Raw genomic sequence first — 13,291 nt, 5'->3', positions numbered from 1 at the left:
TGTAAGAAGGTTAGGTTTGTAAGCTGGAGGGTTTTCGAAAGGTTTGTTGAATGGTTGAGGATTATTTTTATGAGGAGCATGGAAACAGTTGTGATATGGTTTGTTAAAAGGAAAATTATATTTCATGGAAAGAAAACCAAACTCCTGTTGAAAGCGGAGTTCGGATTCCATTTCTTTAGTATTGAGGTCACCATTCAATTGATGGTTGTTGTTTGTAGGAACAGGTAAGGCTGGAGGTGAGGGTTAAACATGTGGGATTTATGGAAAAATAGTTTTTAAGGGGACTGAGATAATGAGGTTTGGAATCTAAGGATCATAAGAACTAACAAGAGCTAAAGGACCTCTTGTGAGTTCTCGTAGGGTTTGTGCAACATTTGATTCATGACCTTGAAGTTCATCAAACAGTTGGTATAGCTTCAGCTTTTTCAGAGATCTATTACTCTGAAGACATGACCTCACATTTTCCTATCCCTTTCTAATGTTGTTAATGAACTTGAGGTTGTATTCAAGTGGGGTTTGGACCATTCCATCAGCTTTCATGTTGTTGATGACGATTCGGTATCTATTTGAGGCTAAGGCAACAAATTCACCAGAATTTGTAGTGAAGGTGTCGAAGTCGTTGACGAATAAGGTTAGAAACTTACTATTCATGTTCTCTAATCCCTCGAACAGGTCTTAAAGTGTGTCCCAAATCTAAATAGTACATTCACACAGTTTAATGTGCTCAAAGAGAGAAGGAGGAGCACCAAACACCATTTCTGAAAAGGCAACTTGATCTACATGCATATTTTAGATGTCATCAACAGTGAGAGGTTCCTAACGCTTTTCATCTTGTCCCATGATAGTTGCAGCAACATCTCGAACAATTGTTTGAACAGGAACGTGTGGACCTTCTTTAACGGATCTCCAGATTGCTTCACCTTTTTCTTTAACAAGTAAAAATCATCCCATATGGACTTTCCAATGATCATACTATTCAACAAATAGAAATGGGGCACGATAAGGGTAGCCCACGCTATTTGCTATTTGCATTGAATACATTAGTTGAGAATTAGAAGCAACCATTAAAGTTAAGATATCTTGAGCAAAAGCGGTATATAGAAGAACTATTATCCAGAAACCAGAAATGATCGAAATACCAGGGTAATCTCGAATCAACTATAATATGTTCTTATGGATTCAAAGGACAACCACTCGAGCTCTGATAACAATTGTGAGAACAAAGATACTATGCGCATGGATCAGGTTTGAAAACTCAAACCTTGAGTTAATGCTTAAGACCAATGTCTACTTATAATTGTATGTTCCAGCCATGTTTGGCTAGACTAGTCGAGACTGAATACAGAAATCAACAAAGTACTTCAAGTATTACATATGGAACTGTGAGTATAATCAAGGTAAATACAATACATGAACAAGTATAATGTTTGAAAGAATTTGATTTAAGAGAAAAGTGAAAGTGAAGTAAATTCTAATATAACTATCTTTGGAGCAACAATCCGTCTGCTTTTCTTGTCATTAAACACTCCTTATATAGGGAAAGGAGATACAACGTACAGACCGAAATAGATACAAAGGACTGGATAAATGAGTTACATTTGACACTCTGATTATCCAACTTGACAAAATAACTTAGTCCTATGTAAGGTTACATCAAACAAAAGACAAGAAAAATTAATGCACAGACGGATACACTATCTCGGAACATCTCTTCACTTCGAACCAAAAACTCCACTCTGGACTTCAACCACCATCAAGTACCATAACCACTTCGGACATAATCCTGACTTCGGAACTACAAAGGTTAGAGATTGCTAGAGGTTCTCTTTCAGGTTCTAACAGGGGCCCCGCCCGGTACACATATAAGCATATAAACATATAATCACATGAAAACATGCGATAATCACCAAGATAATAGCATACAATACAGTCATCAGGCCTCGTCCGGCATCGGGCCTTGCCCTGTAAGCATACCAACACATAACATGTGCAAAATTCACGCATACAATTAGCATCCTAACATAATAAACCATGTGCCAACATTAATGCCTTCGACGCGTTGGTAATTAAATAACTACTCGGTTCGCTGAACCGGATAACCTCGCGCCAAGTAACAATAAATACAATCTTAATCAATAATTATCCCGATAACCCAAAATCTAAGGCCCACTCCATACACCAACTTCCTAAAGGGTAAAAGACCATTTACCCTTTTCTTACTTGTTCCATAATCAAGGTCCATCCCAAATGCACAAAAGCCCAAAATCCACAATTGTCTAAGGCCGAAAAATCTTTCCATTAGGCTTCTGTGAGAATGTATGGCATTCGCCCTAGGACGCCTGACGTCCAAATGCTCAGCGTTTGTGTGCAAATGTCTGGCGTTTGCTCGTTAGCTCCCAACTTCTCATCCATTGACTTAATGGCTTAAAATATCATGACCAAACTTCATATCCAATGCTATTGAAACGTCTAAAGCCATAAAGTTGCTAGCTTTATGGCCATGCATAGCTACAATGAGCCCAAAACCAAGATCCTAAATAAAATTCCACTAAAAGGCTCCAAAATCTTTCATGAATGATTATGATGATACAAGATCATATTTTTATGATTCTAGACTTAGAATTAAGCTTGAAAGGACAGTCCAAACCTCTGGAGCATTCCAAACTCAAAAAGATCAATTCTTTGGGACCAAAAAGAACATAAACTCCCCCTAATTCAAGATGTAACAAATGAGACATCAAGATCTTAACTTTATAGCTCAAAATGATAGTCTAAGATATCAAGAGTCTAGATCCACAAGCTAGAGAGCAAACACAATTATAACAATATCTTCCTTCTCTTATCTAGAACACTAAATGATATTGAAAAGATAAACCAAGGCTTCAAAATCTCATACACAATTAAGGTTTTCAAAATCAGGATGAAGGTTGGAGTGGTGAAGGGTTTTGAGGGCATAATGTTCTTTAAATAGGATGCAAACTAATAAAATTAGGGTTTGGTTGCGTGCAAATGCCTGACATCCATCATAGAACGCCTAGCGTTTAAACATCGAGCATTCTATGTCAAACGCCAGGCGTTTGGACCAAAGAACCAAAATGGAAACCATGGTGTTACAATACTCTTTCCTCAACCACAATCATTGCCTCCACCTCTCTACTATGGGTGAGCAGTGGAACAAGCTACCTGTTTATGGAACCGGAATTGCCTTCCAACCGTTAGTTCTAGAATCGGAACCGACTTAAGCGGTTCCGTTTACAGTTCTCATTTTTTGGAACCACTAACCGTTTGGTAGTAATCGGAACCACTAACCTGTTTTTGGAACCTGAACTGCCTTCCTCAACCACAATTATTTATTAATTATTTACAACAACAATCCTCAAGCCGACATGCCATTATGTACAATTAGATTACAGGTCATATATATATATATATATATATATATATATATATATATATATATATATATATATATATATATAGGTTTAGGTTCTATGGAAAACAAAAAACCCTAAAAATCATAAAAATGCATAAAAAAATTATTTAGAGATCAAAAAATGTTTTTTTTTTTAAATTTTTTAATGAAAAAATTGCATGTTTTTAAATAAATTTGCTGATTTTTTTTAAAAAAGAAATTGATTTTTTTTCAGGGAATTCATTAAAAAACCTGCTATTTTAAAAAAAAAAATTATAATAAAATGTTTTATAATCTCTAAGTATTTTTTTATGCATTTTTATGATTTTTAGACTTTTTTTGTTTTCCAAATAATCCTCCCCTATATATATATATATATATATATATATATATATATATATATATATATATATATATATATATATATATATATATATATATATATATATATATATATATATATTAGTAAAAGTTCATTTGAGATACACATAATATAGTGAAAATTTCTTATATACTATAGTTTATAATATAGTTAAAATATTAAAATATTACATATATTATATTTTTATCAACAGTAGAATATTAGAATGGTTCATTAGAAAAAAAATGGTTTCGTAATCATACAAAATTGGGCCCATCTCATATATATATATATATATATATATATATATATATATATATATATATATATATATATATATTGAAAATTCAATAGATAATTATATCAAAACAACGAAAGGTTAAAGACCTCACCACAAATTGAATGGTTTTAAACTTTTCCAATGAACGTGCATATAATAAATTATATCAAAACTCATTTTTTTTGTTAATTTAATTTCCTTTTACGCCATGCTTTTATCGAAAACAAACTGAATATATCAATATTTATGATTTTTCGTCATCTTTCCATACGAGATATTGATATATAAAATTGTTTTTTTTTAAAACCGTTTTTTTTTTTTTGTTTTTTGAAAAGTTAAGCACTATTTTTTTATCGTAAATAATTAGTAAATATAATCAAATTCATTTTTTTCGTTTTAAACATAGATTGACATTTATATAAAAATAATTTTTTTTTGAAAATATAAAATAATATCATATGGGGGTAACGAATGCAATTGGCTATGTTTGACATTTACGTTAGGTGTTGAGAGTGATTGCATTTATGAAAATGTATTTGACTTATTTTGTTTCTATTTAATGGTGATGGCCAAATCCAACTATTCTACAAATAACAAAAAAAAAAAAAAAAAAAAAAAAAAATCCAAATAAAGTATTAATATCGTCTACTAGTTTGAAGATAGATTTGTTATTTTGTTCGTGTACTTTAATATTTATAAGACAATACTCGAAAAAATATCATTTGATTTGCATTTTTTTTATGGGTTTATTCAAAACTTGAATTTTTTGGATTGTTCGACATTTTAAGATAGTTTTTTATTGTGTATATGGTCATTTGAATATTTAAATGACTATAATACACTTGCTATTTATTTTCCATTTTTTTATTTCATTTTAAATCGAACAACCATTTATTTATTTTAATAATTAAAAAATAAAGACTCTCTCTCTCTCTCTACTTGAAAATCTCTCTCTCTCTCTCGACTTGAAAACATATTATTTTTTGAGAATCAACTCAAATTCAGAAACCCATATGGTTAAAGGTTTGCTTTTGTAAAAAAAAAAACCTACAAATTGACTCAGAAAAAACTGAAGATTTGAAATTTAGGGTTGCAGAGAGGTTTTCGGCGAAGCACTGATATTCCACACCATTAAGGGTGTGGCAGTAAAGATTTTAGGTGGATGGTAGTGACGATAGGTGGCTTCTATGTATACGAATAACATCATTATCATATATAAGAACACCATGATTAACCATCAGAGAACAATGACTTATTTACAAGAAAAAAACTTACGTTTAGGATCTCCGATCTCAAAGTCCCGAACACAAAACCTAAATCCATCTTCCAAATCTAATTCAAAAAGAGTAATTGAAATAAAAGTACATCACCTTCAACCTTTGACCCCCCCCCCCCCCCCCCCCCCCCAAATCCATCTATTAAATCAATTTTGAAAAAAAAATTATGCAAAAAAAAAACATCGGGAGAAGAAAAATATGAAGCTAATCACTAGTGAGCAGAAGAAATCATCTGTTGCTTCCATTTCTTCCAACGGGCAAAGGAAAAAGGAGAAACACCCAAGCACAGATTAGGAGAAACAACGAAGACAAAAATAATGGTGGTGGTGTCGTTTAATATCATTCACCGGAGAGACGAAAGGAGTCTGGGACGTCGGCGACAGAGGGAACGACGGTGGAAGCGAGAATAGCGGAATTGTGAATCAGTAGGGATGCAACTTTCATTTTGTTGGGCATGAAGATTTGTTTTGAGTCTGTTCATGATTTTTTTTTTTGGACAAGCAAACACACGAAGGTTGGAGAGAGAGAGAGAGAGAGAGAGAGAGAGAGAGAGAGAGAGAGAGAGAGAGAGAGAGAGAGAGAGAGAGAGAGAGAAGGAAGACCCCTTATTATATATATATATATATATATATATATATATATATATATATATATATATATATATATATATATATATATATATATATATATAGGTGGGTTCAATTGAGAAAATAAAAAATGTTGAGAATTGGGGAATTATTCTCAGCTACTCATTTAATTAACCTCTAAACATAAATGACACGATGACAAACTTGTAAATATGATATAATACCATACAATCACAAATACGAACAATTGAAATTCATTCGTTTTTTGCTCTTTCAATCTAACCTTCAATTATGTTTGAATATGAACATATCTTCAGCATCTACGATTAATTATACTATCAGAATCATTAGAACAACATTATCGATGATCAATAAAAAATTCAATTCGTATCATTCATTTAACATCGTTCATCAAATAAAACATCGAAATTAAGGTTAGAAAAAGATCAAATCATTTTTTGTTTGAAATTTTCATATATTTCTCTACCAATCTACTATTTTGTAAGATTTAAGTAGTCAAAGTATCATATTTATCACATTTTAAAAAAAGTTAACTTGTATGTACTCCAACTGTTTGATGAAATGCATAAACTAAATTACCACGTTATATTCACATATGAATATGTTTTCTCACCTGAATCAATATGTGATTATTAAAACACAAAACAAATATGCAAGTCTGTATGTTATTAATATGTGAATAACATATAAAAATTATATATATTTCTAAAAACACATTGTAATATTCATATATGAATATACGAACTATTATTCATAAGTGAATATACCATCTAATATTCACAAATGAATATACTATGTACTATTCTCACGTGATATACCATGTAATACTATATAATATTCACATATAAAAATATCATATAATATTCATAAGTGAATATATCATCTAACATTTACAAGTGAATATACTATGTAATATTGACAAGTGAATTTATAGTCTAATATTTAAATATGAATATACTATGTTTAGTATATACTATATTCATATATGAATGATACTTAAATTGTAAAAAAAAATTAATCATGGTTTTTATAAATAAGTGAATAACGAATGTATTGTAGTAAAAACCAGATTCATTTTTATTCACTTATGAATAACGATAATTGAAAATATAAAAAATTAATTTTTTTTTTATTTTATCTTAAAACTATATGAATATGGATATCTATTTGTAGAGAATAAAAAATCATGAATTTGGGAATATTTAAAATTATTTTTCGATAAAAATAGCTTCTTAAAAATTAAAAAAAAAAAACAAAAAAAACTATGTCTTTGTATATATTAAGGTAATGCTCAACATAGTTTAAGGAAACATTTTTTGTTGGAAAACACATTTGCATTCTTTTTCCATTTCTGTCGGTACGTTGGAAGCTTTTGCGGCAAAAATAACTGATTGGCTGAGAATGATTCCCTCATTCTCAACCTTTTTTTTTCTCAATTGAACCCTACTATCTCTTTCTCTCTCTTTCTCACTCTTTCTTTCTCTCTCTCTCTCTCTCTCTCTCTCTCTCTCTATATATATATATATATATATATATATATATATATATATATATATATATATATATATATATATATATATATATATATATTAGATTTTAAAAAAATAGAAGCAAAATGCAAAATAAATACACCAAGGGTATTATAGTTATTTCAATATTCGGAGGGACCATATACACAACGAAAATAACTTAAAAGGACCATCAATCCAAAGAAAACCGAATATAAACTAAAACTCCAAAAAAATTCATACGTTAAGGATCTATTTTTGCAATTTTGTCTATTTAAAATAAATGATTATTAAAATGCTCATATTGTAATGATGTAAATATCAAAACAACATTGCTATATGTCTTAAGTCCTATTGCATGCGAATTTAATAAAGACATAAATTGTAATGATTTTTATGGTTTCTTTCTTACGTATGAGACGAAAGAAGACGATAATTTTGTCTCGCCTTTGCACTTTGGTGCTTCATTGAATTCATACTGTGAGGACTTGTTTTTTTTTTTTCATAAAAATCCCTTTTTTTTTCAGGTTATTCTACATACACTACTTGAATTCTATTTAGACAAAATTGTAAAAATGGTCCCTGTGTTATGTATGTTTTTGAGGTTTTGGTCTAAATACCGATTTTTTTTTTTGGATTGGTAGTCCTTTTTGAGCTAGTTTGTTGCGTATTTGATCCCTTCGAAAACTAAAATAACTATAATACCCTTAATATATTTATTTTCTATTTTTCTTTCATTTTATTTTTAAATTTTATACTTGTTTAATTATTTTAATAATTAAAAAATAAGAGAGGTACTCTCTCTCTCTCTCTCTCTCTCTCTCTCATCACTCAAGGTTTAAACTCCAACATTCACTCTTCCCTCTCTTATTTATTCGAAACTCATATGATGTTCTTCAAATCTCACACAATCTAAACACCAAAATTAGCCTAGATCTTGAACTTAATATTCTTAGTCGATGCTTACCAACAATCATCTCAAACATAGAACCTGTTTCGTGTATGAAAGCTTTACAACAACACTTTGAATATTAAAAATTACATAAACACACCCAAAGTCAATGGGCACAAGTTTATGATGTTTGTACTTTAGCAATTGTAATATGTACAAGATAACCCAGATTCATATTTTTTTTCCATTAGAATCTCCTTTAAGGGAATTTGAAACCTAAATTTTTGAATTTTACCAACATAGTCTTAGAAGGAAATGGAATTGCCATAAGTATATTATTGATTGAAACATTGATTTATGGAACCTGAAAACTCGATTTCCCCATCATCTTTATTATTAGCTCCTAATGAAACCATCATCAGCTACCAATTATCACTATCTTCATCCCCTATTCTCGCTTGTTTGTGACCCCATCTGTAAATTAGAGGAACGAGGCGGAATAACGCATGTCATCATCTTCGTGATCTCTTTCTGGTGATAGAATCTCCCGTAACAGAAGTAGATTGAATGTGATGGGTTGTTTGTTATCGAGATATGCGAGAGTAGCGAAGTAGAGAGAAGGGTAGTTATGAGAGAATGCATCATCAAATTAGGGACAAAGTGAGTACCATCTTCTTCCCCATCCCTTCTTGTTTTTCCTCCCCAGAATTCGAAAGTTCCTCAATCTTGAAGATGATTACCAAATTCATGTTGGTCTAGTGATTTTAGGTATTTGAGTTTAGGGAAGAAAGAGGGAAGGAAAGATGAGTAAAATGCTACTAAGAAATCAAAGAGAGATGATATCCAGGTTCGTGTGTGTATATGAGAGAGAGAGAGAGAGATATGTGGGCCCATATTAATTAATTATTTCCTTTTTCCTTTAAATTAAAATGAAAAAACATAAAAAGTATATCAAAGAGGGCGTTTTAGTGTATTCAGTTTTCCAAGTGACCAAAATCACAAGCAAACATGGTCAAAAGGACCACGAAACCAAAAAAGTCGGAGTTTGGACAACCCCCCCCCCCCCCCCCCCCCAAAAAAAAAAAAAAAAACGTACCACAGGGACCATTTTTGCAATTTTGTCTTCTATTTACCCTATGTAATTGAATTAATGCGTTAACTTTATTCTTAAACCATTAATTTTGCTAAACCATCCATCATGAGAAGATTTTTAGCTATAACCTTTGTATATAAAAAGTTTTAATTTTTATTCTTTTTTAATTATTAGCGCTTTAAATTGCGTGAAACCTGAAATGTAGAAGAACCTCAAGCCTTACGAGTCATGGTGAATCTCAAAAAACATGATTTAAGACGATAGTTTTGTAAACAAAAACAAACCACATAATTATTGATCTATAGTAGACATGTTAATTGTTTTGAAGAATTACATCAACATCTAATAACAAAAAGATAACATAACTGGGTCCATCTTCGACCATGAAGAAGAAAAAGAAAACATGTCTAAAGAAAACTCATGCGAAAATGAGTTTTTGCGTGTCATAATCCGTATTAGCATGCGTAACGCCTAACATCATCACCATGAATGTTTTTGTGATCCTTACCACACATTGATGGAGTTGAAAACAACAATGATTTGGCTTAAATTTTAAAATTTTAAGCGAATTTTTTCCAAATCCTGCAATTTTTAGCCATATATATATATATATATATATATATATATATATATATATATATATATATATATATATATATATATATATATATATATATAAGTATTTTTTTCTATGTATTTTTATTGATTTTCTAGGTTTTAAGGTTTCCAAACATTTATGCATTTTCTATTGACTTGCCCCCACCCCCAATAAATATATATATATATATATATATATATATATATATATATATATATATATATATATATATATATATATATATATATATATATATAACGATTGCAATTGGAGATCCTGAAATATTGGATCTGGAAGTGTAAAACATATTAAAGATAACTACAATAGGTTTAATCTAGTTATCTATTCTTCTTTTGACTTATCGGATAACCCCTCTGTTTACATTCCCGCTCAATCTTAACTGATACAAGATTAAAGTTGTACTTCGTCCAATCCAACATGTCACGAGTAACTGGGTTGATAAAAGCATCAACTATCTAATCATTAGTGGAGATAAAACAAACATCAAGAGCCCCCATTGCTACCTTTTCTCTAACAAAGTAAAAATCGACTTCAATGTGTTTAGTTCTAGCATGAAAAACAAGATTAACTTTTAGGTAGGTGGCACCTAAATTATCACAACATAAAATTGGTGGCCTTGGTTGACAAACTCCAAGTTCATTGAGTGATGATTGCATCCATATTCTTTAAGATGTAACATAAGCCAACACCTTATATTCTGCCTATGTACTTGAACGAGATATCGTAGGTTGTTTGCGAGAACTCCATGACACCAATTTTCGAACTAAGAACATAGCAAAACCACTAGTATACTTGTGATAATCCAAGAAACCATCCCAATATGGATCTATAAAGACATTATGTAGTGTAGAATTTGATTTCTGAATATTAAGTTTGTGTTAACCGTGCCCTTTATATACCTGAGTATCCGTTTCCTTGCCTCCCAATGAACGTTTGTAGGTTTGGAGAGAAACTATAACGACCCAACTTTTATGAAAATTTTCATTTTTAATTAATAAACACACTTGCATAAACCATGAAATTCCAACATAATTGTTTTCAAATCCACATTCATTACAACTAGTTTAAATCATCAGAGTGTCCCAAAACGTATTAGTGAAAGAGAGATATAGTGCACACCGCGCCATCAGAGCGTCCACTCCGCCGTCCTAGGCAACTTCATGATGAAGTCCATGGTGATTTCTTCCCACTTCCACATGGGGATGGCTAGTGGTTGAACCTTGCCATGAGGCCGCTGATGCTCAGCCTTGACCTTCCTACACGTTAAGCACCGCTCCACGAACTAAGCGATCTCCCACTTCATGTAGGGCCACCAATAACTCTGCCTCAAGTCCCTATACATCTTCTTAGCTCCTGGGTGTATAGAGAACTTGGACTTCTGCACCTCCTCTAATAGCCTCTGCCACACTCTCCCTATCACTGGTACCCAAACCCAACCACAATGTGTCAAAAGGTCGTGAGTATCCTTAACAAATAGAGGATATTGTCCCCATATTTTCTCTATCTTCCAATTTTCTTTCTTTGCCCCCTCAACCTGAGCCTCCTTGATCATATCCAATAAATGCGAAGTCATAGTCATCCTCACACAAATCTCCCTAATTGGGGACCTCGCCGTCTTACGGATCAAAGCATCGGCCACCACGTTGGCCTTCCCTGGGTGGTATAGAATCTCACAATCATAATCTTTCAGCACATCCAGCCACCTCCTTTGTCGCATGTTGAGGTTCTGCTGATCCAACAATCACTTCAGACTCTTGTGATCGGTATAGATAGTGAACCACACTCCATATAAATAGTGCCTCCAAATCTTGAGGGTAAACACCACTGCCCCTAATTCCAGATCATGAGTGGGGTAATTCGCCTCATGAGGCTTCAACTGCATCGAGGTGTAAGCTATCACATGCCCCCTCTGCATCAGTACCGCACCTAACCTTGAGATTGCAGCATCCCAATACACCACCAAATCATCTAACCCCTCAGGTAGTACTAGAATCGGAGCCTCACATAACCTTCGTCTCAGGGTCTCAAAAACTATTTGTTGATCCGCACCCTACCGAAAAGTCACATTTTTCTTTGTCAAGCGGGTCAATGGCACAACAATCCTGGAGAAATCCTAGATAAATATCCAATAGTAGCTCGCTAAGCCCAAGAAGCTACGAATCTTGGATGTATTCCTTGGTACTTCCCACCACATCACAGCCTCAACCTTGGTTGGATTAACCGAAATACCCTCCTAATTGATGACATGCCACAAAAACTATACTTCCCGCTGCCATAAATCACACTTGGAGAACTTCACATAAAGTTTATCCACCCTCAGGGTCTCTAATACCTCCCTCAAATGCTGCTCGTGCTACTCCCTAGTCTTAGAGTAGACCAGAATATCATAGATAAAAACAATCACCGACCAATCCATCATAGGCCTATACACTTTGTTCATGAGGTCCATGAACGCTGCTGGGGCATTGGTGAGCCCAAACGACATCACCACAAACTCATAGTGCCCATACTGAGTCCTGAAAGCCGTCTTCGGTATATCCTCATCCCAAATCCTCATCTGATGATATCCCGACTGAAGATCAATCGTGGAAAACCAAGACGCACCCTGAAGCTGATCAAACAATTCATCGATCCTTGGCAACGGATAACGGTTCTTCACCGTTAGGTTGTTTAGTTCCCTATAATCGATGCACATCCTACAAGATCCATCCATCTTTTTCACGAAGAGGATCGGTGCTCCCTACGGGGAACAACTCGGACGAATGAACCCTCGGTCTAACAGCTCCTGAAGCTGAGTAGATAACTCTTGCATCTCTGGTGGTGCCAACTGGTATGGTGCCTTTGCTATCGGAGCGGCACCCGACACCAAGTCGATATGAAACTCCACCTGCCTATCTGGAGGCACCCCTGGTAGCTCTTTGGGGAAAACATCCTGAAAATCCTGCACAATTGGCACATTTTCCACATTCATCGCGGTCTCTATCCTCGTATCCGAGATATAAGCCATAAATCTCATGCAACCTTGCTGTCAAAACCTCCTAGCTCTTGCTGCTGATGATAGGGTCGGTCCTTGTAAGGCCCTCTCCCCATGAATAATCAATTCCCCCCCACATGGGGTTCGAACCCTTACCAACTGGCGCTTGCAAAAAATCATAGCCGCATGGCCCCTAACCAATCCATCCCGACAATCACCTTCAACTCTCGCAACAGTATTTTTACTAGGTCAACATGAAACCTCTCT

This window comes from Lactuca saligna, chromosome 6 (genome assembly GCF_052625555.1).
Source record: "Lactuca saligna cultivar CGN05327 chromosome 6, ASM5262555v1, whole genome shotgun sequence".
In the NCBI taxonomy this organism is placed as follows: Eukaryota; Viridiplantae; Streptophyta; class Magnoliopsida; order Asterales; family Asteraceae; genus Lactuca; species Lactuca saligna.
The sequence above is the reverse complement of the archived record's forward strand: the minus strand, read 5'-3'. Positions refer to the sequence as shown.